Source organism: Rhinolophus sinicus, chromosome 3 (assembly GCF_057876585.1).
Source record: "Rhinolophus sinicus isolate RSI-liver-muscle chromosome 3, RSI-T2T, whole genome shotgun sequence".
Taxonomy (NCBI): domain Eukaryota; kingdom Metazoa; phylum Chordata; class Mammalia; order Chiroptera; family Rhinolophidae; genus Rhinolophus; species Rhinolophus sinicus.
The window spans coordinates 41,589,648-41,610,614 of NC_142503.1; positions in this window are offsets into that span (position 1 = coordinate 41,589,648).

Genomic DNA, 20,967 nt, shown 5'->3' on the forward strand with positions numbered 1-20,967 from the left:
ACTTTGATGGTAATGAGAAAGTTTCTCTGCTCCTCTTCACATGTCAAGTCTGTGGCAAGGAGCCAGCTAGCACCCTGGACTTTGCTCACTGTCAAACTCTCAACATAATTTGTTTTTTCCGCCTTTGAGGCTTGGTAAAGCCACCCAAAATTTAAGCCAAAAATGTAGCTGCAGGCCAACACTGACAGAATAGCCTCGTGATTTTCTAACATCAGGAACCCAGGTGTGTGGGTCATGGCTCTCATGCCCTCCCCCTCACTCTTCACAGACCTCAGTTATGAAAACTGCCTGCAGTAACCCTATCAGGCATCCCTCCTCCCCAAATTCAACCTAGTGAGTCATGGGCTGCTGATTCTACCTCTCCAGTGAAATTTCCTGAAAACCTGCACATTGCTGTGTGTCTATATAGTTCGGCTACCTGGAGTGATGGTCAATGCCAGTTGGGGCACTTCCCAGAGGTGCGGATGTTCTCCCAGGGGGTTACTTATTCCTGGCTCCACCATGTGCTCATTCAACATTGGGAAGGCAGCAGATTTAAGGGAAAGCTCTGCCACTCTGTGGGAAGCCAGATCTGGGTTCAGCCACTCACTAGTTGTGTAACTTCAGACAAGCTAAGCCTCTATTTCCTCACCAGTAAGATCCCCTGTAGAATGGGGATGATGATAACTACTTTGAAAGGCTGTTGAAAGGATTCGAAACAATTATATAAAGAGCCTAGCATATAGTAAGCATTCAGGATTGACAGCTACTATTAATAGCATTTTGTAGGATTTGTATCTTAGGGTATTGGACTGCATGACTTCAGAGTTTCTGAGAGCAGAGCTAGCCATCAGTGCTGACATGAGGTAGGTTGGTCGCTGGGAGGATGGGGAGGTAATCATACTCCAGTGATTCCCTGATTCTTAGCTCGTTCCCCATTGGACAGCAGAGAGGTTAAAGGGCACATCTTTTTCAATAGTTCACCCCTTTCTTTGGCCAAGGCACTGTCACGCGGGGCGGCCTGTGGGGTCTCTGCTCCTGCTCCCCACATAAGAACGCAGGATGTGGTGAGGCCAAAAAGGAACACCCACGGAGCCATAGGAAGGGGAGTCATACCACTATCTCACTGGAGGCTGGATTCACACAATGTGCGACCTGCTGTGCACTTTTCTGCCAACTGACCGACTCGACTCACTAGCTGCAATCCACCATGCTAACTGCAATCCGCTCTTGCTAGCTCAGCCACCATCTTCTTGCTAGCCCCAATTTTTTGCTAGCGTAGCCACAGCAGTTATATTAGTGGCCAATGGCTCACTGGTTACAGCTGACGGCCAACTAGCCATAGCTGATGGGCATCCAATCACAGTTGATGGCCATTTACTACCTGAACCAGCACCTTTCCACGTGAGGGTGAGAGCCTGGAAACTGTACTCCTGGCTCTGTCCCCACAGCACAAACATCCCACCTCCAGAAAATCTTTCTTCTTTAGGAACCACTTTTACAATTGCCCCGAGGCTAATATTTAGTACATAATTCTATAATTAGCACTTCCCTGTCACCATCTCCAACTGCTCTACAACACCCTTGGGAACTTTGATGTGATGGAATCCTTAATACTCCACTTCCCACCCCACCCCAATTCACCACAACCCCCTCTCCCAGCAGAGTTCACTAAGAAGGAGGATGTAGGATGAGCCTGTCTCCTCATTCCTCGTGTGTCATTTCCTCACTCACTGCAGGTTGGTATCTCAATCCAGCTGCAATCTTTGTTCTGGAATGATTCAGGACAGAGAGGGTCAGATATAATGTACACTCAACTTACCTTTCCGGCCTACAAGCTTAAAAGCCCCTCTACAGTTATGCCTGAACTGTAGAAGTGCCAGGAGAAAACAGGCTGCTGCAATGCTCCTCAAGGATAATCCTTTGGGATTTGAGCAGTCTTCCCAGCCAGACGTTACAATGTGCTAACACCCTCGTGAGTCATGAACTAACTCATGGTCAACTCTGTTTGGAGAACAGGATGAATAATTGAGAGTAATTGGGTGTTTGCTTGAGTCTGGGCCTAACTTAGTATTTATTCTGTTTTCTTGTCTGTTTTTCCCTAAAACAAACATGTCTAGTTTCCCATCTTCTTCCACATTCCCTGTGTAATCCTTCACTGGCTCTTAGGGGAAAGTCCAAAGTCTTTAACAGTCTAAAGACCCCATTGGGTACTCTTGCCTATTTCTCTATTATCTCTATGCTAAGCCAGAAAAACTGGACATGAGGGCAGCCACGTCTTTAGGGTTTATATGCTCAAAAGCCATACATTTAATTTTCTTTAACTTTTTCTTTTGGAATAATTTTAGGCTTACAGATAAGTTACAAAAATAAAACAGAAAATTTCTCTGTTTTCCTAAACCAGCTTTCCTTAATGCAAACATGTTATATAATCATAGTATAATGATCAAAACCAGTAAAATAATGTGGGTACAATACTATTAACTAAGCTACAGTCTTTATTTTAATTTCACCAGTTTTCCCACTAACATCCATTTTCTGTTCCAGGATCCAATCTGGGATCCCACATTTTGTATTGTTGTGAGGATTTTTTTTGTTTCCTTTCATCTGTGACTGTTTCTCAGACATTTGTTGTCTTTCATGACCTCGACCATTTTGAAGAGTACTGGTCAGTTATTTTGCAGAATGTCTCTTAATTCGAATTTATCTGATGTTTTTCTCATGGTTATATTTTCGGCAAAAATACCACAGAGGTGATGTTATACTCTTCTCAGTATATCATATCAAGGGGTATGTGATGTCAGTATGTCTGATTACTGGTGATGTCAACCTTGATTACTGACTAGAATTACCTTCTTTATGCTTAGCTTCTAAACATACTATTCCTCTTCTCTAATTATTGTTCTTTATTCCTTCGGTGAACTCATCCTTTCTCATGGGTTTGAGTATCATCTATCATCTACCCCAAATATATCTGAATTTATATTTTTATTCTGGATCTCTTCTTTGAAATTTAGCCCATATTTTCCAACAGCCTACACAATCTTTCCACTTGGATATCTAACAAGGATTTCAAACCTAATATTCAAAACCAAACTGATGAATTTTCTGCAGTTTTCAACATCTCAGTGAATGGCAATCCATCTTTCCAATAGATCAAACCAAAACTCTTGATGTCGTCCTTTATTGCTCTCTTTATTTCTTTTTCATATCCAATCCATCAGGAAATGCTGCTGCTTCAATATTCATGATCTATTCGGGATCAACCCATTTCTCATCACCTTATCAGCTACCACTGTGATCTAAGCAACCACCACCATCTTCCACCTGGATTACTGTAATTGTCACCCAACTGATCTCCTTCTTAGCCTTGTCTCCTAGAATCTTTTCTCTACACAGCGGCCATGGTAATCTTTCAAAACTGTAAATCAAATTATTTAATTCTTTTGCTCAAAAACCTCCTATAGCTTCCCATCTCACTCAGCTAAAGGCCAAAATACTTTTCCAGTGGCCCACAAAGCCCTACATGATCCGATCTGCCACCTTACCCAATCACACCTCTGTCCCATCATCTCCTACTTCTCTCCCCTTTGCTATTCCTTGAAAATCAAGCGTGCTCCTGCTTTCGAGCCCTTTGCTCATGATTTTAGTCCTCTTTTTTAGTAACCATCCACTTAGTAAATGGCAGCTCAGCCAATCTAGTTGCACAAATTGGAGCTTCACAATCATCCTTGACAATTTCTTCTCCCTCATGTCCAATCCATCAGCAAATCCTGTTTTATTTTGTTTTATTTTGTTTTTTTGTTGTTTTCACATAAACAATGCTCAAACCTGTCTACTTCTAATCTTTGCTGCTAAAACTCAGGTTTACGTTATCTCTCCTTCCTCTACTCTTTTCCCCCTGCCAATCACTTCTGCCCACTGAAGCCCAAGCAGTCTTTTCAAAATGCAAATCAGGGCCGGCCTAGTGGCTCCGAAGGCTGCCGGTTCGATTCCCACATGGGCCAGTGGGCTCTCAACCACAAGGTTGCCGGTTCAATTCCTCAAATCCCACAAGGGATGGTGGGCAGCGCCCCCTGCAACTAAAATTGAACATGGCACCTTGAGCTGAGCTGCTGCTGAGCTCCCAGATGGCTCAGTTGGTTGGAGTGCGTCCTCTCAACCACAAGGTTGCTGGTTTGACTCCCACAAGGGATGGTGGGCTGCACCCCCTGCAACTAAGATTGAAAGGACAACAACTTGACTTGGAAAAAAGGCCTGGAAGTTCACACTGTCCCCAGTAAAGTCCTGTTCCCTTCTCCAATAAAATATTTTTTTAAAAAAATGCAAATCGCATCAATTACAGCCTGCTCAAATATTTAAATATTCTTTAATGGCTTCCCGCTGCATGGTAGATATAGACCACAATCCTTAACATGGCCTACATAGCCCTCCTGGTATGGCCCTCACTTCCCACCCTTCAGCCACGCTGGCCTTCTCTCCATTTCTCAGAGGCTCCAGGCCTCCCCTGCTGTGACCTATTACTCTGGAAAATACTCCTCCCTCCCCATCCTGCCGCCATTCTCCAGGTCCCTCCTTTGCCTAGTTGAGATCTATATATGCTCACACTGCAACTAAATTATCATTTTTTCAGAGGAGCCTCCCCAAGTTCTCAGTCCAGATAAGGTTCCTTTGTTTTACACTATCAAAGAATCTTGCTCTTTTCCTACAGAATGCTCACACTAGTTTAAAATTCTATGTCTAGTACTGGGATTTTTTTGTCAAATACCTGTTTCCCCTATTAGATTGTGGATCTTATTAGGGCAAGGAACAAAGTGATTGACACACAGTTGACAATCAATAAATATTTATTGAATGAATGGATAAATCAATGTATTAATGAAAATAAAAATCAGAAAGACAGATCTGGCAAATCAATTAATAGACAGAGGAGAAAGTGAAGGGGAGGAGTTCTGTAAAATTAGGAGGCCATCAGAGTTACATAGGCCAAGAAAGAGGAAATGAAATACTAAACTAGGGTGTAAAAAGGGGAATGGAAAGTAACTGTCTCTGGGGGACTGTTGTGCGACTGATATACCAGGCCACCCACAAACAGACCAGAAATGCTGTGCTCAGTGCCGACTGCTCATCCCAAATGTGGGTGGAGGGTTAACAAATGCCTTAAGTGTTCAGCAGTCTCTGAGGGAACTTCTGTGGTAAGACAAAAGGCACTTTCTAGGACATCCTGTCTGTTAAAAGGACACAGCCATTGGAATGACAAAGAAATTCCAGCACCATTTTGCCATCCTCTGGACCCTGGGGGGGTTCATAAATATACTGGTTCCTGTGTTTTTTAACAGCCTCAGATGTAGTTGTTTACATTTTCAATTCAAATGATTCCTTTACTACAAGAAGCAACTTCATTACCAGGAGGGCCCAGAGCCCAGACTATACTAGCTCTCTGTCATATAATTTAGCCTCAGTCATACCTCAGACAATATTTATACAAGGTCACTTCTTCAAACCATGTCTAGCCTTCCCAAATGACAATATTATTTATGCCAAATGCTTCTCCTAAGGGATGGAAAACTGCCAACTCTGGTTTAATAGGCTATACGGACAGGCTAGAAAAACATCATTTGTAGCACACACAGTTTATGCATTTAGTATATGACTAGGAGTACAGACGGATCATTGGAAACATGGCCGAAAGCTGGCCCCAGGAAAAAAAAAAAAAGCCACAAAAGCACTAAGGTTTGGATCTTTCCTCTCTGATATTAGTTTTGGAAGCTCTAGGTTTAGCCAGAATTATGAATGCACAAGAGAGAGCTGCCTCAGACTTCAGTGGCTACCTGAATATCCAAAATAGGGGGAAAACCTGCAAAAGGAAATTTAACTTGGGCGTATGTGCCCAGCAGCCATCCTCATGTGGTTGCAAATTAATGTGACCGTCCAGTGGAACAGGCAGCCCAGGGGCCTTTAGTAACAGAGAACAGTCTAACCCATTGATGTTAATTTACCAAATTATTCACATCCCACAATCTGGAATAGAAATCAGTGGGTCAAAAAAATGCCTCCTCTACACCTCAGTCAAAACACCTATAAAAATCTAGATACCAGGAGGCAAAGTCTGGAACATAAACTACTTCATCCTGTTGCCAATGCGTTATTAAAATACAGAATGATGGAGCTGCCAGGGGTGTCTGGGCTACCCTTGTTTCCAAGCTCCATTCTTGATGGTGCCTTTAATAAGACATTTGGTCAAAATATGTTGGTGACAACTCCTTTCTCTGAAAATCTAGTTAACGATACAAGTCATACATTCCGCTTATTCCCTTATGGACCACTGGGATTTTAAAATCTCTCTAGTAGAGAATTAACAAACTTCAGGATGCTGAGCTTTCAAATAAAGTGTAAAACATCTGTCCAGACTTGCATGACTTCTTGATGATAAATATCACTAGTAAACAACCTATTCATTACTGTCCTTTAAATAGATGTTTACCACTCCTACATAAAAACACTATATAATTTAAATTTTAGGAAACAAAAATGTCAGATTATGAAAGGGCTTCAAAAAGTCAGGACTGTTCCTTTGTATTGTTGAATTTGGAATGGTTCTTCTTCTTTGAAATGCATTTTTTAATAGGTTGTGTTTTACTTTTGTTTTCAAGAGCTCTCTCCGGAGGAATTGCTTCCCATTGGCCCACTATTTGGTAGTACTTAATATCGTTATCATTATTTATTAATAATAATAGCATTATCCTTTTATGAGGAGCACAGTTAGCCAACAATTCCATGCCCAGGAATTATTTCAGGACAATAATTAGACACGTGAGCAAAGATGTGTTGCAAAGACATTCACCACAGAATTATTTACTATTGGTAATAAATGTACAACAGCAGAGGACTGGTTAAACAATTTAGCCATATAATAGAATACTATATAACCATAAAATCGTGGCACAGAAGAATATCTAATCCATAAGAGACAGTTCACAATACACTAAGTAAAAAAGGTGACAAAATACTACATACCAAATACAGGTCCAGATGGGATGATATGAAAATATCAACCCATGCAGGAAAGTCCTAGGGACTCCCCAAGATGATGTACGTAGGCTCTGAGGAGGCTGAGGAAGTGACACTGAGGTGACTTCTTTTATATCCGCAGGCAAAGGAGACTTAGTGACATTTGGACACCAAGAATTTTTTCTTACACTTTTATTAGAGAATTAATTTGCTTCCTACCTGTCATCAGCCAAGCGAGGAAGGGATAGCATGGGCATTTTTTGCTGTTCCTAGCCCAGTGGTGGTTTGGACAGGGCCTGTGTAAGACTCCATCTGGTCCTCCGTTTGAATTTCTTTCCTTCAGTCCAGAGCGAGATGCCTGACTTTGCACTCGCACAGTGAGGTCCCCATGTCCTCAACAGTAAAGCATTGCCCTATGTTTCCTAACATTACAGCACTCATGGGTAGCCGCTGAAACCATCTTCATATCCACATGATCCCTACAGCACAGAGATTTTTTAGGATATTGTATTAGGTTGGTGCAAAAGTAATTGCAGTTTTTGCAGTTACTTTTAACCTTTTAAACCGCAATTACTTTTGCACCAACCTAATTAATAACATTTGAATAAACAGGATGAAACAGGAGACCCCACAGTCTTAAAAAAGAAAAAAGGAAAAATAGACGTTTCATCAGCCTCTCTGGCAAACAGATATGGCTCGTGATACATTAAAACAAGAGCTTTTTCAAGGCATGATTATAGGCAAGAAAAAGTTGAATAAAGCTTTTGTTTAAGAGTGTCTCTGTATGCATCTCCTGGACTTTCCTTTTTGAATGTCCGGTGGGCTTCTCAATTTCAATACATTTGAAGCAGTGATGATTCTCCTCTTCTTCGCGTCACTATTTGGATGGTACCTGAATAGAGGTGACAGGTAAAGCAATAGAAGTAACTAAGATCTCTGTAGTCAGGAGCACTTGTCAGGCCAGGGGCATCATAAGATTGGAGAGGACCAAGGACAGACCCACATTCAAGGGAAAGCAAGAAAGAAGTCAATACAAAAGGATCATCCAAGAAATCAGAGTATGAATAAGTCTCCTCTGTATTAAACTATATAAACATCAATTTGCTTTAAGGTGGAAATTTTAGTCAAACGTATAGTTTGAAGGCAACATAGTTTTGTTTTGTTTGAAGCTAATGCATCTTTGCCTGGGGCTAAAGTAATCAGAGTTACCAGATAAAGCAAAGCAAAATTACACTTAAATTTTCCAAGAGTTCAACTATTTCACTCTTGGGGAAAAAATTAAAAACAAAAATCTTTTTAGGACATAAATGAATACTTACGGCATATAAAGGCAATTGCAAATATTGAATGAATCAAAAAAATTGTAAACGGGGTCACCTTGAAAGGGTTCTGCTGGCTATATGGACCAAGCATTATTTAAAGTTAAATTGACATTTTTGCTTGAACATATTATTAAATGGTGGCTGTTAATGAGGGTTCACATTTGTTTTCTAAGCCTAAGTGTTGTCTGGCTCCCTCTGCTTGGAAATAACCACAGGGCTCATTCACTCAGAAATGTGAGAGAATCCTCCAGCACTGGAAAGAAGAGACCTGTTGCCTCTGTGGTCTCAAGGCAGGGATCAGACTAGAGCAATTGTGCAGTCAATTTAGCCCATTTTAGGGACTTTGGCTTTTAAATGGCAGAGCTGTGCAGACTAAACTAGAGGTTATTTTACAAGGACCATCAAAATCCTCATTTGCAAGTGTGAAATTCCTGTGGAGAAGCTGGTTTTGAATCAAACTGGTTGGGCTAGATTAGAAGTCCCGTCCACTAGCTCGAATGTGAATAGCAGCAGCTAGAGCTCAGCCCCTCCCACCCAGCCTTTCTCTTCTCTGGCCCAAATCACTTGCCAGTTGTTTGCGTTTCAACACAAGCGACCCCCTAACACCTGCCACTCGCCTTCCAGTTATCGGGAAGTCATGTAGTTTTCTTAGAACAAATAAATGGTCATCAGCAACCACCCCAACAATGACAATCATTGAGTACTTACGTTGGGCTAAGTGCTTTACATGTGTCGTCCCTCAGACGCTCACAGCAGCCCTGCGTAGTTTGGTATTACCATTTTTTCAGGAGAGAAAACTGAAGCTTACAAAGATGAAGCCTAACTCATTCATCCCAGATCACACGGGTAGAAAGCAATGGATCTGAATGCAGATAATTTAACGTTCACATAGATGCTTTTCACCCATTTTGCCTGATGCCATGTTGCTTCCTTTTTAATAAGCTGGCTTCAATTGACAATTAATAGCAGCAATGAACACTGGGATCAGAACCAAAAGGTTGTGCGATATGGTAAGAAATCATAAAGTTTGATTAGAACTTAGATACCTGTATCATTTTTGTCATATAACAGAACCGTGTGAATCACACAGAGCCCTCCCACTTGTGGATGGTGATTCCAGTTCTTTAAAAAACGACGACATGGTGAAGTACCTGCTCCATCCTTCTGTCTCCCAGGAGCAGTTAACTCCGACTGCACATTTTTTCTCTCTGGGGAGGCTCTGGGATTGAGACTTTTCTCTGTAGAAGCTTGGGGGAAAAGAAAGCAACCCATAAACAAAGTCCTGAATTTGAGCTGTGGGGAGCAGGTGCCCATAGCATTGCAGCTGCACAGACCACCCCCTCACTCCTCTTTCAGGGTACGTGCTAGGGATCATGAGGAAAACGGAGCCACTATTCTTTGGCTTGGAGCTTCTTCTGAGTCACCAAGTCACCCATGGTCTTAGAGGTGTGTGATGTAGGTCCCTCATGTCCTTTCCAAGGAAGAATGCAGCAGAGTAGTTACAAATTTCCAGCTCTCGGTTTCTCCAGAACATATGGAGGGGGTATCCTGTACTCATCACCTGGACAGCAGTCTGGCAACTGCTGGCCAAAGTGGTTTATAACATCTGGATAATTGTTTCCAGATGTGGCCTTCCCCTGATATACTTGATTAAAAGTTTCACACTCAACATCTTGAAATAACTGACATATGCACAGAGAGTTTCTGTCATCTGGACCCAGAGTGGAAACAGCAGGACCACTCCAAAGATGAGAGCAAGGATAGTTCATAGCATCTCAACAGCCCAAGAAATCTGTGAGGCTGAGCACCTATGGGGTCGATATTAACGTCAAGCAAATGGAACTGAGCCTGGAAGTGGTAAAGTGGACTGGACAGAGCAAGGGCTTTGGAATCAGACACACCCACATCCGAACACGGACTCCACCAATCGCCAGCAAGGACTTCACCTCTTGGAGCCTCAGATTTCTCCTCTGTGAAATGGGAACCTGGCAATCCTAAAGGGAGGATTGTGACATGCCTGGCACATAGTAGCAGGCACTCAACAAATGGTTGTTTCTCTTTTTCTATCATTAGTTGAGTCTATAAACACAATTCACTGTTATTATAAAACTGTTTGCAAAACACACGTGGGGCTAGAAGTTCCTTTTTCCCTCGTTATAGAGAACATTAAGGTTTTAAAAGCACAAACACTAGCAGCAGATGCTTTGTGTCCTTTTGAGGAGGAGCTCAAACAATTAATCATCACATTTTTTAAATCCCTAAATTTGACTTAAAAACAGGTCCAGAACCATCCTGACCCCCAGATAAACATCCTGTGGTCCTTGCATCTTCTGGAGCTAGACATCTTGATGCTGCAGAGAAAAGGGAGTCCAGCTAGACCTAAGGTTACAATTCACCAAACCTGTGAATGGGTCAGACAAAATGATGCTCACTTAGTAGGTCCAGCAAGGTTAAGTGAGGTTTTAAGTGTTGGGTGGGAGGTTTAGTCCAAATGAGTAGGTTAATTTTATTCACTGTGAAGCATTTTCTGCCTGTATTTTGAAAATCATTATCAACATAATAATGGCTGTCATTTATGGAGCATCTGCAATACTCCAGGGAGGTGATAGGCACTTTTCCTATGCTATTTCCATGTAATCTTCTTTACAACCCGCCTGCAAAGCAGACATTATTATCATCCCCATTTTCTAGGTAAGGAAATTGTAGCTCAAAGAAGTTAAATAGCTTACCACAGATCATAAAGCCAACCAGCAGCAGACTTGGAATTTGAACTCATCAGTCTCGCTCCAAAGGCTTCTGCCAACAGTTTTGAAACAACAACTTCACCTTACCATGTGGCGAGCAAAAAACTAGTGAAAATGGTTTTTCCCACTCATCGCCTGACATCACCGTGATGGTTACTCTGCGGCGTCCCTTGTTCATTGTGTCCACAACCTGGGCTGTGTCCACTGTTGCTCATGGCCTCTAGAACACCTTTTTTTTTCCGGTCCCGATGGCTGCACAGGTGTGCAGTACAATAGCTCCCTTTTCTCCCATCTGCTTCTCCTTGTGCAGCAAGGCCCCAATCCGTCACGGCCGGCTGCTTCCCACATGTGCTCGCAGCTCCATTGATGAGAAATGGCAGAAGCAGGTATTAAAGGTGGAGGTTCTGGCTTATGGCTCTGAATGTATTAAAAACCATTCCCAGACTCCACATAAAGAGTTTTACACACACAGCACATATGATACAAGGGAGACAGAGAAGCAGACATGGGGATAACCACAGGGAGACAAGTAACCACAACAGAAGTCTGGAGAGACGGGCCCAAGGAAAAGCCACTTTCACAGACCGGGTGATGGATCGTCTCCTCAGCAGACAGACAGAGAGCTAGAGGTACTTATTTTTATAAAAAGTTGACAGAAAGAACTCCAGACATCCAGGCCTGCTCCCTTCTCAGTCTTGTGTCCAGAGCTGACTCAGCCCTCTCTGTTTCCCTTTGCAGGATGGTGAGTTACTCCATGCACTCGTGCTAATTACCTACATCCCCTTCTTTCTTTCCTCACAGGTCGTTTAAATGTCTACTTGTCTGGGTTAGAACTTGGGTGGATACTGAATTCCCTTCTGTAGCACTCCCTAGTGATGAATTTCTCATACCTAGGGTATTGTTTGTGAGAAAAATTCCTTCAATTTCAAGATCCTTCAGAAGCTAATCCCAAAGAATTTGTTTTACGAGGCTCTTGAAGCCAATACTTAACATTTATTGAGTACATAGTAAGTGCCAGATAATTTCCATAAGTTATCTCCTTTAACCTTCATAATAATCATATAAGCTATGGATTAACCCATTGTACAGATCAACAGCACATAGGACATACACCGATAATGGAAGAGAAGAGAAAACCACATTGCATACTGACTTCCTCAGTGTTTCTTTAACTTCCAAGAGACAGTAATATGGTGAAAGGAGCTACTCCTAGGTCAGGAGACCTCAATTCTTGTCCTGGCTTTGACACCAAACAGATCTGTGATCTGAGCAAGTCACATTACCTCTGTGCACCTCTGTTTATCTAATCTGGAAAAAAAAAATTGGTGACTGAACTAGGTGATTTCTGTATATATGGCTCCCTCTTCCTCTAACTTTCTATGACTATTTCCAATTTTCATACTACAGTGAATATTAACAGTGTCAGACCCTCAATAAAGTCCTAGACCATAGCTAGTCCATCAGTGCAGAAGCGATGTTGTTCATCACACAGCTTTGGAGAATAACACATCCTAGCCACATCTGGATAGCAAATTAAAGTAGCCATAACACTTTACCCTTTCCAGAATAATTTAGCATGCCATAGCTTTTAATGGCAAATTAAAGCAGACTCAAACCCTGTGGCATAATCACAGATACAGTTGTTTGATTACCTTGGATCTGACAAGTGTCCTTACGAAAAATAGATACTTGGTATTCCAGTTATTGATTGCTGCACTGCGAACCACCCCCAAAACCTAGTGTTTACAATAACTATTTACTAATTATCTTTCATGGGTCTGGGGCTTTAAGGACTCAGCCGGATGAGTTTCTTTTGAGTTCTCTCATATAACTTCAGTTGTATGGAGGCAGAGGGTGGAGTCTTCTAAAGGTTTCTTCATTCACATGTCTGACATGTGGGCTGGGATAGCTGGGGGCTGATTGGTCATATCTCTGTCCATGTGGCTTCTCCGTCTGGCTACTTTGGGCTTCCTCACAGCATGGTAGTCTTGGGGTAGTCAGATTTCTTATGTCATGGCTGGATTCCCCCAGAGTGAGCATTCCAAGAGAGCCAGGCAAAGGCTGAAAGCCTTCTTATGACCTAGCCTCACTGTATCCTGTTGGTCAGAGCATTCCCAGATCAGCCCAAACTCAGAAAAGTTAAGGCATAGAGTCTACTGTTTAATGGGAGAACGGCTCTTGCATACAGGAAGGAATTGTTGGTAGCTATCTTGGGGCCAAGTTCTCCACTTGGCCTGTCTCAGAGCAAAATGAACTACGTGTAAAGGTCAGATAGACTCTCTCTCTCTCTCTCTCTCTCTCTCTCTCTCTCTCTCTCTCTCTCTCTCTCTCTGACACACACACACACACACACACACACACACACACACACACATTCTCCTTTACACAGTTTCAAATGATGCCTATTATAGTACCAGGCTTGAACACAAAAGATGACTTATTAAACACAGTGGGACTCACAGGTTGAATAGTATAAGGAAGAGTAGGTCATGGAAGACACTCTTCCCCTTCTCTGTGAAACAATGTTAAGCTCTGTCAGTGATGGAGCGGGGAGAACAACTAAATTGGAGAAAATGTCCTCAGAAGAAACAGTAAAGGCACATTACCGATCTAGTCAAGTTTTTCAGGATGAATATTGATACCCCAAGAATCCTAAGACAAACCCAGATGTCCAGGATGCTGTTGATAGAGTCGGTCCCAGACACTCACACAGATAAGCAGGCCTGATGTGTGGCAGTTTTGATGGGCAGGCTTAAGAACACTAAGAATTAAACTGAGGATCTGGACAATGTCACTATCGGGAAGCATACCATAAACCTCCAAATGTGACATTGGCCCAAGAAAAACAGCAACCCAGAGTCCGACTGAAAAACTAGAGATGCTGGAATAAAAAGCAGGTCATATACAAGAGCAGTGGTGAGTAAAGTCTGGATAACATGGTTCCCAGTGAGGATGGCATAAGCATGGGAATCACAGGCTCCAAAAAGACTGAGATTATCTGTAAAAGAAAATGTCTGCAGTTCCTGGGGAAGAAGCAAGACTTAGGGAGCCATCAAAGCAGCAGTACAGTGATCCTTTGGGTTATGGATGCCAGAACAAAGCTAGAATTACTGTGGCTTGGAAGGTGAATCTAAAGGCCCCCGAGAGAAGCATTTCTTGCTCTTCATGACTCAAAGAAAGTCAGGAATGAATTCCCTGGACATGAAATTTAAGGAGATTTCTGGCTTGTATCTGGAATATTTAGGAGTTGTCAGCCTTGCAATCTGATGGGCACTGCAAGGAGCTCTGTGTGTCTATGGGCAGGGAGATGGAACAGAAAGTTATTTTCCTCTCTAGCTTTGCCTTCAGATGGGAATATGAGGTTTGTTCTTTACATTGGAGGACTTTTAACACCAGAGGGCCCCAACAGGTCAATCATAATCTACTACCCGACAGAGGGCACGAACTGGACCAATCTTCAGGTTATAGTGCGCCATTACACCCACCACTGTGGCTCTTAAAATCCCCCTCCTGCAATTCTGGCCAGCATGAAAATCAGCAAGTCCTTTGAACTCATAATCTCATACCTGGCCATTGAATGCAACTAAACTATCCACAAACAGGGGAAATATATGTGCACAAAGTTGTTCAGAGCAGCATAATTTATAAGTAGACAAACTCAGCGCTCCTCAGAGTTTGATGTGTATCACTTAGAAATCTTCTTAAAAGGCAGATTCAGTAGGTCTGGGGTGGGGCTTGCACTCTGCATTTCCAACAAGTTCTCAGGAGATCCCCATGCCAGCTGTCCACAGGCCACACCTTGAACAGCAAGGACTTTCTCTTTATATGCAGCTAAACAATTCAAACACTGGAAAAACATGGCTAAATAAAGGTACCTCTTCTCCTCGGAATACGGAGATAGACATTAAAATGATTTTGAAACTGGCAACAGAAAAAGTATTTCTGACATCATAGTAAGAGCAAAACACAGGGTACAAAAAATCACGTACACATTAGGAGTGCAATTGTAAAAAAGAAATATGGAAAACATTGGAAACGAATTCAAAATTATTAACTGAGTGGTTGTTTTAGGATGGTGAGATTACGTTTTCTTTCTCCTAGGTTTTCACACTTTCCATCATGTTGCTACATTACTTTTATAGTCTAAAAATGCTGGTAAACTGTGGAATATTAGGTAGAGTGATCATACATCCGGTTTTGCTGGAATAGTCCCAGGTGCAGGCTGTCCCTACACTATCATTACTAGTAGCCCCTTCACTCCCTTATGCAGTTGATAAAGTCTACAGTCACATTATATATAGGACATGTCTGCAGGCCACTTGTGTGCTTTCTCTGTTATTCCACAGCCTTTGAAAGCTGAACTGAAATGCCTGCAGAGAGGGGGCAGGAGAAGTAGAGAGGTCTCTGCTGTGCACAGTCTTTAAAACAAAAAAAAATAAAATAGATTTATTTTTAGAGCAGTTTAGGTTCACAGCAAAATTGAGAAAAAGGTACAGAGAGTCCCCTGTCCCCACACACGCACAGCCTCCCCCATGATAAACCTCCCCACCACAGCGGTATGTTTGTCAGAATTGATGAACCCACAGTGACACAGCATCATCCTCACTCAAAGACCATAGTTTACCGTTCACTCTTGGTATTGTACATCCTATGGGTTTGGACAAATGTGTAATGACATGTATCTACCATTACGGTTTCATACAGAGTCATGTCACTGCCCTGAAAAATCCTCTTGCACATTTTTGTTTAAAGGTATAAGTTAGATTGTGATATAAGGCCTCGACTGTATATACATAGAAAACACCTGACACAATCATGAAAGCTAGAAATTCTGAAACAAGGGACACAGGAAATCTGATAAAATTTTGCTGTTTTTTTTTTTTTTCCCCCACTCTTGCTTCTTAGTTAACCCTTTCTGACCTTTTCTCCTTACTGCATCCCAGGAGTCACCTCCTCAGACAATGAATAACACATCTTAGGAAAATGCATTTTTCTCCTGCTGCTGCTGATTCTCTTAGGGGGTAGAGTTAATGTTTTAAAATGCTGATGGTTTCGTTAGATTTTCATTTTTTGTTGTTGTTGTTGCTATGGCTAACATGAAATTTTTAGAACCAGACCTTTTCACTGCCACCTTAAACCACATAATCCATTAGGTCTTTTAATTTATATCTTACAATAAACTTGAATGAAAGCAATGCTACCATTCATCACTTAAATTTTTAAAAAAGTATTATTTAAAAGAAAAACTTTAGAACAACAACTGAATTAACTAAATACAAACCAAACTTGCTTATAGCAAAGTCTAAGGCACTATTCTAATTTCATTGACTTGGAATTTCATTATATTGAATATTGTTTTAAAAATATGTGAGCTTTCAATTGCAACTTGGAAAAATACCTTATTAATATAACTTCTGCCATATTATTTTATTCAAGTTGAATTTAATGTGCAATGTTATGTCTTTTGTGTTGTATGAAATTTATCAATTATTCTTTGTTATATAAATGGATATATGTTTCAGACATATACCCTGGTGTGAAACACTTAACTCCTAGGCCTGAAGTGTTTGTTGTGCAGAGTCCTGGCTGCTAGTGATTAGGTAGGTGGGAGCTCAGAAAATGATGGTCTTTGTTCTTTTGTTCCCTCTGGTGTGTATTCTATTTCACCTGAACAGAGCTTAGATTACACCCCAAAGGACAAATGACACTAGGTGGATGACAATAGGTGATTCTAATTTGAGAATAGCTATTCAGTATGGGTGTAAGTTCTTATTGGTGGGGCTTTCAGAAATAGAAAAAGTAGGAGCCCTATGGGGTGGATATTGCACTTCAACTTTTATGTCATTTGAAATAATAGTGAAAGAAAGACAGGAGGGGAGGAAAGAGAAAGAGGCAACAGTTTGGCTTTCCAAGGAAATAAAGACAGAAATTAAAAATAGGTAGAGCAAGACCTTCTTAAAGTATACATGAAAAAAGAAACAAAATAAGAGTAAAATGGAGTGTTGAACAAACTCAAGAAAAGGCTTTTAAATTCTTATTGCTTAGGGGACAAAGTGTTACTAAAGAAAGGAAATCCTAGCTTGTGAGACTGAACTTAAAGCAAGATAAAAATCCTTTGTACAATCAGCAAACAAGAGCAAGGAAATATACATTCTCAAATCTCACAGATAGCCTGGAAGGGAAGTCTGCAAGACAATGTAGAGCATGCAGTAGAGAGGATAAATCAATTATTTACCTCTTTCTACACAAAAATAAGATATCAGACTAGGGTGAGATGGATTTTCCAGCAGAAGGGTAGGGAATTGTTGAAATGTTTTTCCCTAACCACAAAAAGCCGACAGAACACCCAATTCAAATGAAGAGGATTCTCACAGAAAAACAAAATCCCTTTCTGTAGTTAATATGGGTGTACCTACTTGAATATTGGAAGAAAAAGAGGCTGTTCTCTTTGGCACTTCATGAAATATTTGTTGACGCATTGATGAAAGGAGATCAATAAAGACATTAGAATTTGTTGAAGCGGCCTCTCTGACGAAAGACTTTGGGGTTTGCTGGGGGTGCAGTCTGAGTAATTGGAAAGTTGGATCATTGGAACACTGAGACCACAGGTTTCTCACCCATAACCACAATTTTGAGAGGGAAGTTGAAATTGTTTAAAATAAAGAATCAAATTTACTAGAAAACATTTACTTAAATGTCTCAACATTTACTTAAAAAACAACACACACACACACTCCAACACCCTGGATTCCAAGAAGTAGAAGTCCACCAAAGATCTTAGAAACTTAAGAAAAAAAATGTCTGGCATGATATTGAAGCCAAACATATTTTATCTTGGCCAAAAAACATTTAGAGTTCATTTCTCATAATAAAGCACAAGACAGAGGAAGTATTTAGCAAATATATGTAATATTTATTTTTTTAAGGGCTGGAAAAATAGGTAACCAAAGCGTGCAATGTCAATGAACTTTGTCCATTAATTTTCCAGCATCAGAGATACGGAATAAGTCAGAAACAATCCTATGAGTGGCATGAGTCATTGGACAGGATCATTCTCGTATTTGGATTTTAGAAACACTAGTAATTCAGGTTTCTAACGTACTGTTTCTTCATCATCCACCTGCAAAATGGACTGTGATAATACCACTTTTCTCTATACTGGCTTTTAATTAAAAGTTTGGTTTAAATCTATTTTTAAATGCTCCAAAAAAGGTCTGAGCTTCTCTGAAAAGCAGTTTTGAAAACATCTAGGAGCTTAGTAATTTAGTGCAAATTTGTATATAATCTTAAAAATCACTGATATAGCAAGAAGAGGGAATTTCAAAAAAAACAAATGAGTGTCTTTTTCCTAAGAAATCTTTCTAATTAGCCAGAAACCATTAAAGAGCTTTCACAAGCTTTGGGGAGTCTCGCTGATATATGGATATTCCTCTTTTTTTTCCCCTTGGTTTCTGATTTAGAAATTTCCAACTTGGTAAAGAAAGATAGAAGAATGGTAGGTATAGGCAAGTATAATTTCCATTTTGTCTAGAAGAATGCAGATTTCCCTTCCACAGTCAGGGAACAGTCTAGATTCTTTTTGGAGCTTGAAAAGAAGGCTGTCTCTATAATTGGGGGACAAACAGATAGTTGAAGCCTTTTGATGTCGGATGAGCAAAAAGCTTAAAGGAGATCATTGATAGAGAATTTCCTGCTCTTTGAAGCACTGTGTGGAAATAGCCTTTCCCTTAAATCAAAATTAAAAAAAATAAGATTGGCAAAATCAGTAAAAACAACTGAAGTTTAAGAAAGTATTTAATTTGCACCTAGGTGTTTATATTTCCTTAAGAATTTGTTTAGATTGTGTGACCACACATCTCATTAAAATGTCCTTTCTTTACTCTTTTTTCTTGCTTTTTTTGATAGTACTATTATTGTCAAAGAAAGAGCCCTTAATTTATCTACATGATCAACAGAAATCAAAGTTAACTCTTTACATTCATAATTATGTTAAGAAGATTTTTTTGCACAACAGATGTGGTTCTGGCTGATAAGCTGTAAATTTCTTTAAACTGCATGTTTCTGCCTTGTTTAACTCTGAACTCCAACATTTTAGCCTATTTCACTAATCATAAAAACTTTTTGAAACAAGAAGTTTGTTATCTATTACAAGAGAACAAAAGGTAAGAAAAAAGACATTTAAAACATGGTTTCCTTTTTTTTTTTTTTTTTTGCTAACTACAATTATTTAGTTAAGGAAAACTTCTGTTAAAGCAGGAAATCCTGTTAGAACTCAAACTTGTTGCATTATCTGAGGTGAAAGTACATTCAGTTTGTAGGGAATCTCTTATTCCCTATTTGGAATGAAAAACCCTTCTAGAAAATAATCCTTAAAATTTGTTTGTCTGTTTAAAAGAACTAATTTGCTGGTACTGATTTCTTCTTAGATAAATCACACTGACTTTGCAAATGCGGTTTTTTTAGATGAACCTAAGGGTCATTTGTCTGTAAGTAACAATAAGGACGAGGCTGCCTCCAGGGCCTGTGGCCTCTGTTCATTACCCACCCAAACATTCCAATCAGCCAGAGCAAGGCCTGTCCTCTGGCCCCCAACCTGCCTTACATAGATCACATTTAATTTGGACCAATTACCCCTCTCCTCTTCATCTTTGCTGTTCTTCCTTTGTTCTCATCTCATTTTTCAAAGTGAGGAGCTGTAGTATATAATTTGATAAGTAGGTATAAATAAAATTAACTTTCAGCTTTAAAACGACTTCCCAAAGGTAAAGGAAGACCTTAAATTGAGAGATGTCAAAAGGTCATTGAGATGACTCTTTAGCTGTTAAAATACATATAAAGTTAGAACCCACTCATTAGGAATTTGTGACAATTCAGCCTGGTGAGACTAACGTTTACCTTTTAACTATTCAGAAATGATTTTACAGGGGGCAGTCCTATAAAAGATTACAGCATTAAGTTTAAATTACTTAAGGCAATAAAGTGTTTAGACATACTATTTAAAGCCAAATGGATATTGTTATTTATTCAACAGAATACATTCCCAAGGAAGTCTTGGTAATATTTTCTTAGCAGCTAATGTGAGTCACGTTTTGATTTTGAAAGCAAGAGACCCATGTAACTTAAAAAAAATACTTTATATCAAATTTTTAAAAAATTAATCCAGAATGTTTTCTCCTTTTAGGGTGTTTCAGATTAGTGAGGTTTTATTGTAATTAGTTGTTCTATAGGAGAAGGGAATCTAAAGCTAAGATATTGTATAACACCATTGCACCTTTATAGATATCATTTTTCAGATGACCTTAACTTCCAAATGTAATGTTCAGAACCAGGAAATGAACAGAAACCTCTGGGAGATCAAAAACTGTTTAAAGCACCGAATGTCTTTCGCTAACTCAGAAGGAAACCGCTTAGATGCTCAACTCATATTGTACTCACTTTTCCGTTGTATATACTTCTAACAAGCTTGTGTATCAGTTTTTGTCATCCTTGAGAATTGAATTAGCAAATCAGAAACAAGACAATATAAGAAGCAGATTCATTGATAGTAGAGCAGCTAATAGTCTGCAGATTAAGGAAGGAATAGAAAAGCAACACTGTAACAGCAGAAATATGGTCTCAGAAAATATTAAGCCTGAGACCATTTACAGTTCAATATATGTCAATAATGCCTTACAACATGAATGAATTTCAGCATCGTGCTGACAATCCTTAACAATAGCCCTGAGGCATTAAGAAAGGACATAACTTATTGAAGGAGGAAAAACAAGGGTATTATATGTCAGAATTATTTGATCCAAAGTTGTTAAGACGATTTTTTAAAATTTAAAGGAAGGAATCATTTAAAGGAACAAACATCATGTTTCTTGAAGATGTCAAAAAAATGAGGCATCTCTGTGACTGTCAGAATTCTA